This window comes from Pongo pygmaeus, chromosome 21 (genome assembly GCF_028885625.2).
Source record: "Pongo pygmaeus isolate AG05252 chromosome 21, NHGRI_mPonPyg2-v2.0_pri, whole genome shotgun sequence".
NCBI classification, from domain to species: Eukaryota; Metazoa; Chordata; class Mammalia; order Primates; family Hominidae; genus Pongo; species Pongo pygmaeus.
Genome location: NC_072394.2, coordinates 58,055,687 through 58,067,419, shown reverse-complemented (window position 1 = coordinate 58,067,419; position 11,733 = coordinate 58,055,687). Strand labels below are relative to the sequence as shown.

The 11,733-nt window shown below is 38.7% G+C and overlaps 2 long non-coding RNA genes across 2 annotated transcripts; one reads left to right on the top strand and one right to left on the bottom strand.

Annotated features, from left to right (window-relative positions):
* Positions 1 to 4,510: 4,510 nt before the first annotated feature.
* LOC129022129 (uncharacterized) lies at positions 4,511 to 11,362 on the top strand. The gene is made up of 3 exons (XR_008496237.1): positions 4,511 to 4,639; positions 8,092 to 8,225; positions 9,339 to 11,362. It is a non-coding gene; the product is annotated as an uncharacterized LOC129022129 (long non-coding RNA).
* Positions 4,912 to 8,659, bottom strand: LOC129022130 (uncharacterized). Its single transcript, XR_008496238.1, has 3 exons — positions 8,456 to 8,659; positions 5,634 to 5,833; positions 4,912 to 5,143 (listed from the first exon to the last, which is right to left on the bottom strand). It is a non-coding gene; the product is annotated as an uncharacterized LOC129022130 (long non-coding RNA).
* Positions 11,363 to 11,733: the final 371 nt, after the last annotated feature.

Genomic DNA, 11,733 nt, shown 5'->3' with positions numbered 1-11,733 from the left:
TGTCTGTGAATGTACTCCCTCCCTCTGTCCATTCTGAAGCTATACCAGTGCCTCTTTCTCTGCCTGGAATGATTTATTCCCCATTCCTTACTGACAGTGGATATACTTCACCGCTGTCAGGTCTGGGTCTTCCCTCTCTCTCCCAGTTCTGACCATACAGACTGGGCTCAGTCCTCTACTGAGCAGCCCATCAACAGCTAATTAAGTTGATGCTTTCAATTTGTAGCCTACTGATAACCTAGATTAGAATCAACCAAAATGTTTATTTTTAAAATGTAAATTCTTGAGCCCTATATTACACATCTCGAATCAGATTATGGGAATGAAAGCCCAGAATCTGGCGTTTAGCATATTGCAGAAGTGTTTGACGTTTTCTAAAATTGTGAAATATTTTCCTATTAGATTTTGAAAGATGATTTATCATTTCTGGATCTCTAGAGAAAATTATATATGGGCAAACAAATATACATATATACACACAAATACATATGCACATATATGTGTGTGTACATATACATACAGAGTTGACATAAAAAATAAACAGGAAATAAAAAAGCAATAAAGCATATTTTATGTTTTATTTAACACATATTTATTAAGCATCTATTACTCTATAAAGACACTGTTCTATGTACTAGGAATGGAAAGGTGAACAAAACAGACCAATAATCTGCTTTGTGGAACTTAATTGCCAGGCAATCAACCAGTCAGTCAATCGTGGTAAGTATTTATGGTGTACTTGAAAAGTAATAAATACTATTTAGAAAAGCAAAATAGGGAGAATGAATGGGCAGTTCCCATGTTAGGAATGGGGCTACAAGTTTAAGTGTGGTAATCTGCGAGTCTTTCTTTTCCTTTCGTTCTCCCTCCCCTACCCCTCCACCTCCTTCTTCTTCTTCCTTTCCTTTCTCTCTTAATTTGTAAATTATTTCTTTAGAAGTGAGAAACTTGGCACTCATTATCTACAATCTATTTACTTATTTATTTAATCCACTTCATACATAAGAGTATTTCTGAATTGCTTACTCATACTTTTGTGAGAAACAGATTTACAAACTAAAGCCCAGGATGTTTCAACATTTCTCTTTGCCTTTAGCCTTATGATAGCCAGTCACAGTTCTGTTTTCTAAAGTTACTTCGGTGAGTTATTTTCTTCCTCAGCCCCTTCAATGAGGCGACATTATTCATTTGTCCAACAGTTAGCTTCATGTATTCCTATTTGTATTCTGTGTTGGATTCCTCTCATATCCTGTTGGTTTTTCTTGTATGTTTGGTTCCATTTTTTTTTTTGCTTATATGGTTTTTTGTGTGTGTGTTTTTTTTTCATTATCAAGATTCTAGGAGTCAAAACAATACCATAAGGTATACTTAGAGAAGTGTCTCCTCTCCATATTCCTGCTACCCTGTTCTCATTCTCCTTTCCAGCATTTTCCCACCCACCCCATGGAGATAATCAATCTATAATTTCTTGTTTATCCAGCCTGCATTTCTTTTGCACACATGAGCAGATGAATGTATATTTTCTTGTAGCCTGTTTTTTTCTACTTGAAGGAGAATTTACTGTAGATAATTTTCTGAATTTTGCTACTTTCACCTGACAGATGATTCTGGAAATCACTTCAAGCCAGTTTGTAGAACTCTGCCTCATTCTTCATACAGCTGCACAATACTCCACTTCGCAGATGTGCCATTGTTTATTCAAGCACTCTGCTATGTATGGGCATTTAGGTTGTTTCCAAATGTTTGCATTATGATCAAGACTGCCATGAATAACTCAGTGTATAGTGTTTTCATATTGCTGGGAATGTACCTTCAGGGTGGATTCCTAGAAGGGGAACTGCAGTGCAAAAGTTGTAGGCATGTGGAGTTTTGTTACATTTTGCCAAATTCCTCTCTTGAGGGGTTGCACCGCTAGGCGTTCCCATCAGCAAAGTGTGACAATTCCTGTCTCCCCGTAGCCTCAACAACAGAGTGTATTGACACACGTTTAATTTTTGCCAGTCTGATAGGTGATAAGTTGCATGTCAGTATTTTTATTTTCATTTCTCAAACTATGAGTGATTGGTCCTTCATATGTTTCAAGAACATTTTTGCATCTTTGTGTGTTTCCGTAATTGTTCCTGTCATCCCTCATTTTAAAAAAAATCAGATTTCTTTTCTTTTTGCACCTCAAATTTTAAGAATTATTCATACATATGTATATAAAATGCCTATATTAGTGCTTCAATTGCAGCATACGTTGTACATATTTACTCCCAGTTTTCAGTTGTGTTTTGACTTCATTTTTGTTTTGTTTGCTTTTTCATGCAGTTATTTTTTCATTAGTAAAATGTATCCATCTTTTCTTGTATGGCATTTGGATAGGCAGCCATAATTACAAAACCTTTCTCTGCACCATGGTTAAAATGGAGTTTGTGCATGTTTTCTTCTAGTACTTGTATAGTCTCACTTTAAAAAATTTGGGTGTTATTTGGATCTATTCTTGTATATAGTGTAAAAGATGGACCTAATTTTACTTTTTTCCAAGTGGCTACCCAGTTGCCCCAACACCATTTATTAAAATTTTCTTCTTTACCTCAGTGCTTTGAGATGCTACCTTTATTATATAATAAATTTGCACGGGTACTTGGGACTATCTGTCAGTCTTCTCTTCTATTCCACTGGTCTATTAGTTTATTCATGTACCTGAACCATGTTGATTTAAGTATAGTGGCTTTATAGTGTATTTTAATGTCTTCTAGGGCTACTCCACCTAGAGCCCTACTTTAGGGCTACTCTCTTCAGAAAAGAAAGAACACCTTTCTTTTCTGTTAATTTTTTTGTGGTTATTCATAACATTTGTTTTCCCATATGGACTTTAGTATCAATTTGTTTAACTCTGTAAAATAACTCACAAATGAGTAACTTAGGAAAAAGTTTAGAAGGAAATAAAGAAGGACAGAAAAAAATGGAGGATAAAGACAGAGAAGCCTTCCTCCTCAAGATTCTTATAACCCAGCTAGGAATACATCTCATCTCCTAGTATAGACTCATGATTGGACACCTACTCTATCCCTCCCTACGCTACACCAGGCACTGAAAATAGAGCAGTAAAATGAACACAGAGGGCGTTCCTCACCCTGATGAGGCGGGCACATGTCTTGGCTTGATTAAGCACAACTTGAAAATGGTCTACAGGCTTTTTTCTTTTTGCTAAATATTCACAGGAGAGAAAATAGAGAATTTTGAAATAATGTCATAAAGTTCAAAACGGATCTCCATGTCTGCAGCTTGTCAAGTCATGCATCTCTAAGTCAGTCTTGACATCTTCCTCTTTCACTGCCAACACCTGATCAATCACTCTTGTTTGCATATTTCATTTTTGTAATATCTCTCCAGTCCACCAACCTCTTTCCAGCTCACTGTCACTCTTCTGGACCAGGTCTCCAGGCCAACACAATATTTTATCTGAATTACTGCACTTATGTCCTAAGTTACCTCTCTCCCTTCCTCTTCCTGTCTCCCCTCATCCAGAATAATCTTGACAATCCTGAGTCAGATTCTGTCTATCACTAGCTTCACACCCTTCAATGGCTTCTGACTGTTCTTGAACGAATGTTCAAACTCTTTATTATGCTTTACAAGGCTCTGCGTTATCTGCTTCTGCCCGCCTCATGTTGCCACTCCCCTTGTCACAAAGCAATTGCCACTCTGGCTTCCCTCCGATTTCTAGAAAGTACCTGCTTCCTTCTGTGGGTTATTCCCATGCCTGTAACCTCCTCTGAGTTCTACCCTTCTGCCTGGTAAACTCTTACCAATCCCCTCATCCAGATTTAAACATTCTGTCTTAGAGGAAGACTTCTCCGTCTTCCTATCCTTCATTTAGGTTTCTTACTCCTCATATTCATTGAACTGTGTACTTCTTGAGATCACTTAAAAACAACTCTAACATTCATTGATTGAAGGAAGAAAGGAAGGAACAAAGAAAGAAACAATTGAACTCAAAATTGAAAGTTTCCTACATTTGAGCAGTACCATGTCATCAGTGTTTTGGGTGATAGTGTTGATGGGGTAGTTGCTGTGGAAAATTGAATAAAGTTTACTTACTTGCAGATAGACTCATTTAGATTTATGAGTTTAAAATGTATACCTTTTTGTACTGTCTTCTATAATTACTGTGGTTTGGATTACAACTTGCCATTTGAGATTTTTATTTCAAGCACTCAAATAACAAAAGGCGACCATTTCTTACATTATCTCCAACACTGCCAGGTGTTCTTCCATCATCAAATTGTTAAAGAAAACACAAAAAACATATGGTTTCCATTGCTCCCTGCATAATCTGTAGCTATAGAAATGCAGGATGCTCACAGTCTCAGCAGAAAGGAGTGAGCATGAAATATTCATAAGCTTGGTGTTTGTGATTATTAAGTAAAGGCCAATTCTGGTGAGTTTGTCATTTTTTTAAAAATATGTAGTTATTTATTAAGCAGCTAAATATTTGCTATATGATAGTTCTCATTATAATACTAGCTGAGACAGATTCCCTAAGAGGTATATGGAAGACTCTTGAAAATAAAGGACAGAAAAGCCTTAGGAAATACAGATGCATTCAGGAATCAGTACAACCAATACATATCATCTTTAAGGTTTTAAAAAGGTATCTGTCATAATATTTATTTTAACTTCCAGTAAAAAAGTGAGCACGAGGCTTTGGAATTTGGGATTTGGAGACATTCAAATGTGAGCTAAGTCTTCCTCTGTCACTACTTCTTGTGATATTGGGCAAGTTACTAAACTTTGCTTAGCATCAATTTTCTTTTTCTCATCTGCAAAGTGGTAGCAGTAATTGCATGAGGCTCGTGGGATGGTTGCCAACAGTACTGAGGTAATGCAATGCCAAGTATTTATCTCAGTCTTTCCCACATAATACATGTTTGATATTTTGTTTTTATTGATTATGGTATGTAATATTTTCTTTTGAAATTTGGCATTAGTTCTATACAAATGGAAACCAAGTTGGGCAAGTCCTGGGTCAAACACCTGCTAAGGTCAGAACTAGTGGAAAGAGCATGTAGATCCCCAAGAGCAGAAGTTCAGACATGGCTCTGTTACATCTTTCCTTTGAAACTTTGGGTAGGTCACTGGATCTCATATCCCTGATCTGTAAAATGAGGATAATGGTTGCTTTAATTGCATAAAGTTAATGAGACCTTATAAATCAACATTTTTTTTTGCATTGTGATAATGTTTTTAAATGGCAGCTTTTTCTATTTAATTCTTTCATTTAACGAATATTTAGTGAGCACTTGCACTTTGATGGGGCCATTTTGATTTGGCTGAAAGAATAGAGATGCATTATATGTCTTGTTTCAGTAAGTCCCATCCATATCTCTCTACTAGTAAGAAGAAAATAAGCTTTTGGTGTTTAAAAAGCCTATAAATCTACTACTATAAATTGATTAATTGATTTTACAAATATGTGCGGTTAGTATGGGTTCAAAAGCATGGTGAAATATTCAAAAATTGAAACATTGCTCACAGTGGCAAACTGTAGGAAAAAGTCTAAGACATCACTAACAGTGAACAAAATAAATCAATGATACATCCATGCAAAGGAATATTATGCAGCTCTTAAAAAAAATAAGGCATACCTGCATGAGAGGCATCATTTTCATACTGCAAGGTTATGCTGCAGAGTTGTGTGGGGCACAGTCTAGACTGCTTGAATTTGAATCACACTTCACTGCCTTCTGTGTAAATTTGTTCAAGTCACTTTCTGCATTATACCACCCTTTCCTTGTGTCTCCAACTGTTTGATACTTGCACCTCTCCCAGAAGATGTAGAGATTATCTGAAAAGAATTTAGAAAAGTGCCAGGTTTAGACACATACTCTATATGGGTTTGTTTGCTGCTGTTGTTATTATTATTATTGAAGTGGGTACCTCAAAAGATTTATTATTAACTAAACATCAAAATGCATAATACTGTCCACATACTATATCCATGTATAAAAGTATATGTTAGAGGACGGAAAATATATGTTTAAATGGACAACACATATTTCTGGAAGAGTCTAGAAGAAATTCATTATGTTGCTGTCTTTTTGGAGGGTAAATGGAAAACTGGGTGACATGAGAGAGAAGGAGAGAGAATTATCTCTAATTAGAAAATAATTTTAATCTGTTTAAAATATTTGCCATATTCACATATCACCTCTTAAAAAAACAAGGACAATAAAATAAGTAAATATATGTAACCACATTATAATCCATGATTTTATATTTATGAACTTTTTCCTGTCTGGGCCACATTGATGAGCTTAGTATTTGTCTTTTGTGTGTGTGTGTGATTGTTGTATGCTTGCACCTCAGTCCTCCCAGGTTCATTTTCATCAAGGTAAACCAGGGTAAAAATTTCTAAGCACTGTTTAGATCTTTAACAAAACCTTGAATACTTTTAGAAATTAAATACTCTGAAATGAATTGGAGCGTCTCAGAGCCCAGAAAGCATGAGTCATGGAGAATGCACTCCTCCAGCAACTCAAATCCCAGGCTCCTCAGCACTCACGACGGCTGTATGTGGGAGGCCCCAGAGGTTCTCCTGAAATAGGGTCAACTGGATTCTGTCTCAATAAATTTACAAGCATCTTTTATTAAAAGGAGTTGCTTCTTTGAGGCCACTGCCAGTATTAAAACTGAGAGGAAAGTTTTGAAAAAATTAAAACCACCCTCTCTACCCTCCTCGAACATCAACTTATGTAAATTGTTTTTTTATAAGTAGCCTCCGAGTCATTTAAAACATTTTACTTAATCCACGTGGGTGAAGCCTCAAGGTTTCCAGTTTTTGTGCTTCTGTTGGAAGGAAGCTTCTCAGTGTTGTGTGGTTTTCAAAAGGTGCTTACATGGTTTTCCAAGAGGAATTGTCCACAGCAAGCAATCCAGAGCTGGAGACCTCAGTCATTGCAGCAGGAGGCTTATCTGACAGGCTTACCTGTACTTTTATCAGCAAGACAGGTGATCTTGGGAGCCCGTGTCTCAAAGCAGCACAGCCCTCTCTCTACCATTTGCCAACATGTGTTTCTCAACCATGAAGGCGAAAAACACTGCCCAGATTCTGCTTTCAGGGGAAATACACATGACCAGAAGGAGGAGTTGACGGTCCTTCTCTTTAGGGATGTATAGGAAAGGCAGCAAATCCTTGTCCTTTGCAGGAATATGCATGAGGCTCTTGCTGTGCCCTCTAATCTGAATGCCACTGCCTTTTATTCTGGACACAGAGAGCTTGGTAGTGATCATGGCTCTGCCTCTTACTAGCTATATGGCTTTCAGCACACTAGTTAACCTTTCTAGGCCACATTTTTCTAATCTGTAGGGTGGGAATAAATAAATTAATTTGACTAATATCTGAGTTGCTACTCTATGCGGGATTTGGACTTTTGCAGTACAGGAATAGTTACAGAGGTACAAAAGAGAGGTTGTTCAGGGAGCCTGTATTCTAGGACTGTAATAAAATATTCTTCCTTAGGTTACTGATTATTATGAGGTATTTCTCCTAAGGTTACCAAGGGTGATGGGCCATTCCCCTTACGGTTACTGACAATGGTGGAGTATTCTTCCTAAGGTTATTAAACACTTCTCATAAGATTATGGAGGGTGTGAAAGGACAATGTCTACCTACAAAATTAGTTGTGGAGACTTGGAGAAATGCAGGTCAAGCTGTCGGCAGTGCTGTCCCAGATTAGGCACTGAGCAAGTGTGAACACTGCCCACCTCAGCCTAATTTCAGTTTCTCAGGGAATCCCCCAACTGGTTCCAATTCTTCTATTCTGTGCTTTCAGAAATCCTGGTACCTCTTCTTGAGGGTCTTATTACATTTGCAATTTTATATTAACTTGGGTAATTATTCCATTTATTTCTGATTCTCCCACCAGACCTTAAGTTCCATCAGGACAGGGCTGCTGGCTTTTTATTATTGCTATTTGTCTCTATTTTCTCCCAAGGGCAGTTGCCCAGTGAAGGCCTGGGAGATGTACATACTTGTATTTTTAATGAATAAATGAGCATATTGAGCAATAAGTGCCCCTTCTTTCTCTCTCAATTTCATTTCAGAAAGCCAGAACATGTATTTCTCTTGCTTATCCCACCCAGGATCTAAATATGCAAATATGCCACTTTTGTACAAGATAACTCACTGTGAGTCAATTGCAGGACAGACAAAATACAATGGAGCCTGAATTTCTCAGGTGAGCATTGGCATTTTCTCTGACCTGGAACTGTTGCTTCATTTGCATTGTTAACTGTATTATGAATATGTTCAACTCCATTCCTGGCACTTGATGCCTTAATAGGCTTTCAAAGCGGTTTTGTGATGGAGAAATTGTCCTCCAAATTCTCTTGGTGGCCCCCTGCAGGCTCTTTTATAATGTCTACCTGGCAGGTGCACTGGCCATACAATGAATTCAGCAATAATTACCTTTGAAATCCAAAACCGCATACTGTTTCAGGACCCGGGAGGGATTTAGTTGAGTGCCCATATTAGCTTGAAGCTCAGATTGAAGAAAAAAGAAACACCTGCTTTTCACATTTTACCAGCATTTGTGAAAATCCATGGGCATTCTCCGCGTGCTGTGACAGGTCACAGCTCCGCCTTGCTACCCCTGCCTTCCGTACTTCTTTTCTGTGGGTTATTTTGTCTTCTCCAGAATCTTCTCGCATTCCATTTTCATTGTGACTCCAAACAGCATTTTCATTTTGGATTTATGGCAGCCCAAGGTCGTGTCAGAGAATAAAATCAAATTAACAGGGTCAAACATTCAGGAAGACCAAGCCCAGGCATGAATGTGAAATTGTTAACACAAGTGCAACCTCTAAAGGTTTATGGAAACATAAGAAAGACAAATGCAGATGAGGACAGGCTACGGGACTGGCTGACCAAACCACGAGTGACCTGAAGGGCAATGCTGGGCACAGAGTAGGCACTTAGAGTTGTGTTTGAATGATTCTGTAGGGCGATAAATCATCCTGGTTTTCTCAAGACATGAATTCCTGTGCTAAAACTGGGAAAATCTCAAGAAAACTAGGACAGGTTAGTCACCTTAGATTAGCATACACTGACTTTGGGTTTTCTGGTAGCCCAGACTCATCCTGCTTTCACCCCGTGATAACCATGGTCTCAGGCAAGATTACGTCCACTTCCCTTCTATTCTTTCCAGCCATATGAGTTCAAAGCACATGTCCATATTGTATCTCTTGTGGACAGTGCACTTGGAGATGGAAAAGATGGGTGAGGGAAGAAAGAATTGTTGTGATTTTGATATATCCAACATATTTTTTCTTTCCTTTTATTCTCTTTTCAGGCAAAGAAATGTGGATATGGACATCTAAGAGCTTTTAGAATATAATTTCAAAGGCAGGACTGATTCTGTGAAAAGCCATCAAATGTACTGTCTGACAGCTGTTCCTGCCCAGCAAATGAACAGGATACCTACGACACGGTGACTACCATGTCATCAGGGCTATGAGATGTACAGAGCTGACCAGAAAGCAACAGAAATCTAACTCAAAACCTCAAAACAGAAAACCACGTAGCCTATGACAGTGGTCACTGGGGTATATATTTTATTCTTGCAGATTAGAAAATAATCTCAAGCCGTCAAAGATAGGAAAGAAAAACTGGGGAAAACAAAGAATTGAAATCAACATATAAGAGACAAGACTACAATTGCTACATTTATAGTATTAGAAGGAAAAAAAAAAACAACTCTTCAAGATGAGGGAAAAAAATGGATCAGAGTTCAGAAATCCCTCCAGGGCATGAGCAAAATGAAGTGAGAGACTCCTAGGTAGGAAGATAATAACATGCCTGAAGTTAGCAAAGTTCTAGACTTGATATAACAGAGATACCATGCAGTTGAAAAACAATTCCTGGGGTGACATCATACAGATGGTTGCCCCACACCTCTCCAGGAATTCAAAACAAGACGGCATTCTGGAGGAGGCTGGACAAGGAACAAATGGCTCTGTTGTAAAAGTTAAATGAGATTTCCATGCCTGCCACTCCAATGGCTCAGGGCACACCTCTATTTTTTTTTTTTTTTTGAGACGGAGTCTCGCTCTGTCGCCCAGGCTGGAGTCCAGTGGTGCGATCTCGGCTCACTGCAAGCTCTGCCTCTCGGGTTCACGCCATCCTCCTGCCTCAGCCTCCCTAGTAGCTGGGACTACAGGCACCCGCCACCACGCCCGGTTAATTTTTTGTATTTTTAGTAGAGATGGGGTTTCACCGTGTTAGCCAGGATGGTCTCGATCTCCTGACTTCGTGATCCGCCCGCCTCAGCCTCCCAAAGTGCTGGGATTACCGGAGTGAGCCACTGTGCCCGCCCCAATTTGTTTCTTTTTAATTGGCCCTCAGCAGCATCACCATAGGAATAGGAAAAACTAAAGTGGACCTGCATTAGGACACCATCATCCACAAAAACCCAGCCTTGTTCCCTCAGGCTGCAACGGGCAGTAGGCTGGGGGACTACTTTAACAAGGGAAAACGACGGCAACAACGGACAGGCAAAATCTCACATGCTTTCTGAGCAAATAGACGTAAAAAAACATGGAAGAAAATATTCATTAAATTTTTGTGACTTAGCAATTGCAGATATAAATTAAGGTGCATTTAAAATGCCACCTTATGATGTCTGATGTGTCCTGGGTGGGACGAGCGTATGCATGCATCGCACCTTGTATTATGTAATGACTAGGCTGCTTGGTTCTACTGGAATATTGTGCCACACCCAGATTCAACATCCAACATATCTGTACTGAACACCTGCTGTATACATGGAATGATTCTAAGTCCTGGGGATAGAACAGTGAATACAGCAGACAAAATTTCTGCCTTCATGGAACTTATATTCTTATTAGCAAGATAGAAAAAAATATATAAAATATACAACCTATATAAGCACTATAGAGAAAATAAGGAATATAGCGGGGTAAATTAAACCACTTGTGATAGGAGCAATATTTGAGATAGGTCACTTTGGCAAACCCTCTCTGAGAGGAATTGAGCCATGATTTATACCACCACATATAAATACTATCTAGGACAGAGGGAGTAGCCAGGGCAAAAGCCCCTGTGCTTATTATATTCAAGAACCACTGGGAGGCCAAAGAAATGACAGACATTTGGACCGGCATGCTGTCCATGGAGTTGTGAGAAGTGTTTAGTAATAAGTGAAATACATTTTGAAGGTAAAGTTGGCATAGCATGACTTCTTTCTTTCTAACCCAGAAACCCCACACACCAGATTTCCTTTCTCATATGGACATTTGTGACAGGCTCTCTAAACTGAATCCCCTTAGGCTATTAACTGAAAGGAGCATGGTGCTTAAAAAAGAGAAAGTAGAGAATTCGCTCATTATGTGATGCCTTTAGTATTTAATTCATTCCTGTGACCATTCTTTCACTCATTCCTCTTGAAAGCACTTGCTTAGCATCTAATACATCTTCAGCACTTGCTGGGCATTAGAGGAGAAAAGTGAGCAAGGCACAATCCCTGCATCCAAGGACACAATCTTGCTGATGAAGAAAGACTGACAAACAGATGATTACGGGACAATATGGTAAATGCAGCCATCATCATTTATGTGAATGCTCTACATGATTTGAAGATAGAGGATCAGCTAGGGGACTCGCAGGAAGTGAGAATCCGGATCAAATAACATCAATTAGGAAGAGAAGATGGCCTGGTAAAGTCAGGG